The sequence below is a fragment of the Hipposideros armiger genome, unplaced genomic scaffold (assembly GCF_001890085.2).
Source record: "Hipposideros armiger isolate ML-2016 unplaced genomic scaffold, ASM189008v1 scaffold_2066, whole genome shotgun sequence".
NCBI classification, from domain to species: domain Eukaryota; kingdom Metazoa; phylum Chordata; class Mammalia; order Chiroptera; family Hipposideridae; genus Hipposideros; species Hipposideros armiger.
Genome location: NW_017733414.1, coordinates 49,037 through 55,897, shown reverse-complemented (window position 1 = coordinate 55,897; position 6,861 = coordinate 49,037).

Genomic DNA, 6,861 nt, shown 5'->3' with positions numbered 1-6,861 from the left:
GCATAGTTACTAAACTGATGGACCTGGGGTTCGGAGAGGATTTTATGAATTTCACTTCAAAGGCAGGGAAGTAAAAGCAAAAAAAAAAAAAAAAAGATGGTATTATATATCCAACTAAAAAGCTTCTGCACAGCAAAAGAAACCATCAACAGAACAAAGAGGGAACCAGCAGAATGGCAGGAGATATTTGCAAACAACACCTGTGATTGTTTTGGGCCAATATCTAAAATATAGAAGGATCTCATACAACTGCTCACCTTTTAAAATCTAGGAGTGGCTCTCCATGCTTCACAATGAAGAAGCTGGAGCCTTACAAAGCCTGGATGACCTGAGCCTTGTTACCTCTTACACCTTATCCTCCAATACAATGTTTCTCAACCTTTTTTATTTCCTTTTTTATTTTCTCCCTCAACCTCAAACCACTAAAGAGCTTTCACAGATATGTTTTCTTTGTCTACCTTCATGAAACTTCAAAACCACAAATATATTACACTTTTCTTTATGTGCTTTGTGTATATCTATACTTTATATATAAAGTGATATTTTTTTCACTACCGTCAAAAATCAGTTTTTGTCCACTTGATGATATCACCTGTGTTAAGAATGCATGAGCTAACACTGTTCCCTTCACTCACTCTGATCCAGCTATACCAGCCTCCTTGCTGATCCTCAAATATTCAGACATGCTTCTTCAATAGAAAATTTCATTAGTTGTATGCTTGTTTTCAAATGGTCTTCTCATTTATCTCCTATTCTAGTTTTCTCACCAAATTCTTGTCTTTGTCCAAACACTACATTCCCAATGAATCCCAGTGGCATTGCAGTTCCCTCTCACAAACAGCACTCCCAATCCACTTACTCTGTTCAAAATGCTTTCTTACAACATTTTTAACCTTCTAACATATTATATATTTCTATTTCTTTTGTGGTTTAAACACCAAATATTCTATCACAGCCTGGAGGCCAGGAGTCTGAAATGAAGGTGTCCACAGGGCTGTACTCACTTGGAAGGCTCTAGGGGAGACGAGGCTCCATGCCTTTCTCTGAGCTTTTGGTGGAGCCCCCAGGCCTTGGCATTCCTTGTCTTGCAGACATATTATTCCAAGCTCTGCCCTGTCATCTCATTGCTCTTCCTGTGTGTCTCTGTCTTTGTGTCCAAATATTTTCTTATAAAATGGAAGTTGCATTAATTAAGGGTCCATCTTACATCAGTATGACCACATAGTAACTTGATTACATTTGCAAAGACTCCATTCCCAAATAAGGTCACATTCATAGGCTCTGGGTGGATATTAATTTGGAGGAGGACATGGGAGTGTGATACTCTTCAGTAAAATGTGAAATACAGAAAATGACCAAAAATGGCAGGTCAATGTCTAAATCTTTTAGCTGGGTGTCATTGTAACTGGTGATAGTCTTTGGTTTGGTGTTTGTGAAAACCCAATTCCAACCATGTATATAAATTAAAGGTTGGCAGAGTGATGTGAAGGGTCTCAGAAGAGAGGGGAAGAAAACATCCTGGCATAAATTAGAAGCAACAGTTCACTTAGTATTCATATCATCATGACATTTCAAATCTTTAAACACTCTTAAAACTTTAAAATGTCACAATAAAAAAACAAATAAACTAGTTTTAGTAGAGAGTAATGATAATTATTTGGGAATAATTAGCTCATATTCACATAAATACATATTGATATGGAGAGCTCCCTCACTATAAAAGTTTTAAGCCTCCATGATTATAGAAATTTTAGTCCCCTCAATATAACAATTTTAAGTCTCCTTTTCCCTAGTTTCTTAGCTCCTTAGTCCCTGGTCTTAATCTCTCTTCTAATCAGTTTCTAAATCCTGAACTAAAGATTACTCCTAGCCTAAATCCCAAAATGTTTCTCACCCCTGCTTACTAACTATTTAAAACCCTGTGAGCTATAATCATGGTAGCCCGACATTCCCCCATGCCATTCCAGATCTAACTGTTGGATAAATAAACACCATCCCAGACACCAAATGGGTTTAAACACTCCTCCAGGCCAATTCAGACCTAACTCCTGAGTGAGCAAAAGTCACCTGAAATTAAGACAAATAGGGTTTGAGTCCCATCGCTGAAGCCAGTGCTTTTAATTTATTAACTAACATCTATCTGTTTCTCCTCATCTAGGGGCCGTCGGGATACAAATTATATCCCAGTGAAACTTCCAGTGCACCCTGACCAAGGAAAAAGAGACCCCCTCTTTTCATTTAAGAACCGATAGGGCGAGAGTTTTGTGAGTCCCCAGTAGGTATGGACAGCTCTACCTCTTCCTCAGTTAGAAGCAGGTATGGAAGATCATGTCTCTCAAGGAAAACAAGGCAGGCAGTTAGAGACAGGTAATTGGGTCTCTGCATTCCTGCATGTAGAACACAATCTGTGGGGAGCACCACCTGCAGACCTCGCAGATTTCTCCTTATTGGGGCCCTAACCATTAATCACTGTGAGCTGTGAGGACACTCAAAGTCAATAAATTAGACTGGTTCTGCACAGTGGAGGGCTACAATAACCTCCATCTCACCTTAGCCTCATTATACCATCACACATATGCCTAGAAGTTCATTAATAACATTATAACTGCTGAACTCTGGGAAGGGACATGCGCAGTCTAAGAGGATGAGGTAACAGCCCCTTATCAATCACAGGTGTCAATCAAGTGGCCCTGTGCCCAGAGGGGAACAGCCCATCCCAGAAAAAAAGATAAACCCCCCAGGCTCGTGCACGCCACCTTGCCCCTTGAGCCAGTTGAGTGTTTTGAGCCTGGCCTTTGCTCAGGGCCCACTCCAAATTCTTTGGAGTGTACTTTTTCTCCTAATAATGCCACCTTGGGCCTTGAGCCCTTTGAGACTTTTGAGTAGCTTCTTTTGTTCGGGGCCTGCTCCAAACTCTTGGGAGTGTTCTTTTTCTCCTAATACTGCCACCTTGGCCTTGAGCCGCTTTTCTTTGTGCTTGGCCCAATACTCATTCTTTGGAGTGTACTATCTCTTCTAATAAACTTTTTTCCCCTCTTTATTTCTGTGTCCTGTTCAATTCTTTGCTCGAGATGCCAAGAACCTGGACACCTTGCCAAGAGAGCCCTACCCTTGGCAACGCAGTGACTAAGATTCTCAGGTTCCTCCCCCCACAACCCAGGTGTTCAATCCCCAGTGTGGGACGCTAGCCAGACTCAGCCAGGTTTGACCCCTGGTGTAAGAGCCAACCCAGGGGATCTCACTGAGAAGGGCCCCCCTCTCCAGTAATCACATTTTGTATGACACTTTAACTCCTTAACTTTATCAGTGCTGTGTGTTTTCATTTTCTACAAATTAAACTCTTCCATTCTTTTCAAGATCAATAAGACAGAGTAAGTAAAATTTAAATGACAAATAAATATAAAAGAGTGTTGCAAAATATGAAGAGTGATAAAATCCTGTTAACTAGAATGTCTTCTATGAAAGAATGGGGAAATCCACAAGATATAGGTCTGATGAGGTCAAGTTACAGGATCTCATCTGAATAGAGATTGTCCCATTGTTCAATGGTTAATACAAAAGAATGCCCTATGAATTGCCTTAAGCAGACTGTGATTGCCTTAACTTGAATCTTCTCAGGTTAAAAATTGTCAAAATTTTAATTTGATTTAGAGACAAATCTTATCTTTAAAATGCCTCATTTTTTAAAGACTTATATCCACAATTTATATAGTCTACAATGTGTTTGTTTCATTACCTGCTTAAGATGCCCAAATAACCTTTTTTTATTTTCTTCGTAACATTCAGCACTTGTCAACAATAAGATCTGTTTAAAAGTGGCTTTTGTACTAAGCCCATCAGATGTGGAGAGACCAGACCAACTGGTAATTGTTTGTCTATTTAAGCCACAGAGTTTAGAAGGCCGAATTTCCACTATTTAATATTATTTATTTATTTATTTATTTTATTTATTTATTTTATTCCCTCCATGATGCAGTCTCCCTAGCAAGACATGTGACCACCTGACACCCTACAAAATACTTACAACATTATTAATTATATTCCTCGAACTGTCTTTCATGTCCCTGTGGCAATATTGTAGTTATGTATTTATGCTGTCTAATCCCTTCCCCTTCTCCCTCATCCCCACCCCATCCCAACTAGCAACCATCAGTTGTTCCTCTATATCTCTGAGACCACTTCTGNAAGTCACCTGAAATTAAGACAAATAGGGTTTGAGTAGCTGTGGAGGGCAGTGTCACTGGCCCTCATGTGTGGGATCCGAACCGGGGCCCTCTGGCGTCCCAAGCCAGTTCTTAACCATCGCGCTTCTCGGCTGGCCCAAGTACACTTATAGTTCACAAAAAAAGTAAGATAATACTGAGTCTTCCCATAATCCCCCCATCCCTACACACGCAGAGCTTCCCCATGATCAACGTCACTCACCACAATGGTACATTTGCTACTGAGGATGAGTCTACATTGATGCATCATAATCACTTCAAATCCGTAGTTTATGTGAAGCTTCACCTTGGGTGTTGTAGAGTTATTTTTAAACCTATATTTTTACTAATTTTAAAAATATATACCCAAGTACATGTTATATGTCTCTTAAGCTTTTGCTCTTTATTAAAATAAATCATGTATTTTTATGTCAAGAGCTGTTATTTCTAAGTGAATACAGTGAATAATTCCATTTATATTTTCAAATTAGTTCATTTGTCCTAGCCCTCGAATGTTGAAAATGAAAATTCAACAACACAGGGTGGCATATTCTATGAGTCATACAGGAGTTAATAGACAAAGAGGAGGGGAAATTTGGTTTAAAGAACTATTAAGTTTTTGTAGGGGAGATAGCTACAAATAGAAGATAAATAAAATTATAAAGAATACCATAGGGTTGAGGAAGAGTACCCATAGGTGAAATGACTTGGGAGCCAGGTCTACTCCCCCAGGATGGGTTTTAGGCTTCACTGAACACAGTGCGGCTGCAGACAAATTGACGGCAGACATGTTTGCTGGGTTGCCCTGGGATAGAGCAGCTCCACAGTCCTCTGGCTGTTATTGGTGAGGATGGATCTCAGGCTGTGACTGGCAAGCAGGAAGACCTCCCTACCATGGTGACCTCAGGCAGAGGTTGGAAAAGAGGGAACTATCATAACTGAAACTGGCCACAAAAACTGCTGGAGGGTGAATATCACAGGACTTCCTGCATCCATGCAACTGGCAGCCACTCCACAGGAGTCAATGGAGAGAAAACCATGAAATAGGAACAAGAGTTCTTTCCCTGGCAGTGCCTCTCCAGTGCCTTTTTCTGGCTAAACAACATCATGCTAGTTGATAAGGGAGAAAAATTTATAGGATCTTGAAAGACAGGTTTGGAGCTGAGGTTAGTAAATTATTAATTGGCCCTCAAGATTACTGTGTAAGAATTACAATGTTGGCATATGACATAATTATTTATATAGAAAACCCTAAAGACTCCACCAAAAAAAACTATTAGAAACAATAAACAAATACAGTAAATTCGCAGGATACAAATCAATGTACAAAAATGCATGCATTCCTACATACTAACGATGAAATTTCAGAAAAAGATATGGAAAAATACCCCCACTTTTCTTTTGGAATTGCAACAAAAAAGAATAGAATACCTAGGAGTAAACTTAACACAGGATGTGAAGGACCTATACACTAAAAACTATAAGATGTTATTAAAAGTAATTGAAGAAAACACAAAGAAATTGAAAGGTATTCTGAATTCATGGATCGGAAGAATATACATATTAACAGTTAAAACTGAATATTAAAGCATTATACAAATTTAATGCAATTGCTTTCAAAATCTCAACGAAAATTTTATTTAAATTTTGTTTTCATCTTGGGCTTATATTGTTTTTCAATTTTTAAAAAAAATTAAATTTATTTGGGTAACAATAGTTAGCAAAATTACATAATTTTCAAGGGTACAATTCTATAATACATCATCTACATATCACATTGCATGCTTACCAGCCAGAGTCAGTTCTCTGACAAATACATCACCATGTATTTGACCCTGTTTACCTTCTACCATCATCCCCCTTACCCTGTTATCCACTAATTGTTGTCTGTGTCTATGAGTTTTGTTTCTTTATTTGTTTGTCTTGTTTCTTTGCTGCTTTCAGTTTTATATTCCACATATCAGTGAAGTCATATTGTTCTTAACTTTTTCTGTCTGATTTATTTTACTTAGCATAATAAATATGGCACTATTTTCTTTTCTTATGGCAGAGTAGTATTCCATTGTGTATATACAGCACATCTTCTTTATCGAGTCCTCTATCAAAGGACACTTTGGTTGTTTCTATGTCTTGGCCACTGTAAATAAAGCTGCAATGATCATCAGAGTACATATATCTTTATGGATAAATGTTTTCAGATTTTTTGAGTATATACCCAAGAAAGGGGTAATCATCAGATGTGTATGGAATTACAAAAGAGCTTGAATAGCCAAAACAATCTTAAAAAAAGAACAAGCCTGGAGGTATCAACTCCTTGACTTCAATTTATACTAGAAGGGACAATAATCAAGACAGCATGCATTTGGCAGACAAAAAGACACACTGGAATACAATAGAAAACCCAGAATTAAACCCACATACGTATGTGCCGATACTTTCCCAAAAAGGAGCCAAAAACATACAATGGAGAATGAAAAGCTGGTCAATAAATGGGGTTGGGAAAATTGGACAGACACGTGTAGACGAATGAAACTAGACTGCTGTCACCATATACCAAAATTAACTCAAAACTGATCAAGATCCCAAACATAACAACTGAAACAATAAGTTGCATAGAAGAAAGCATAGTTACTAAACTGATGGACCTGGGGTTCGGAGA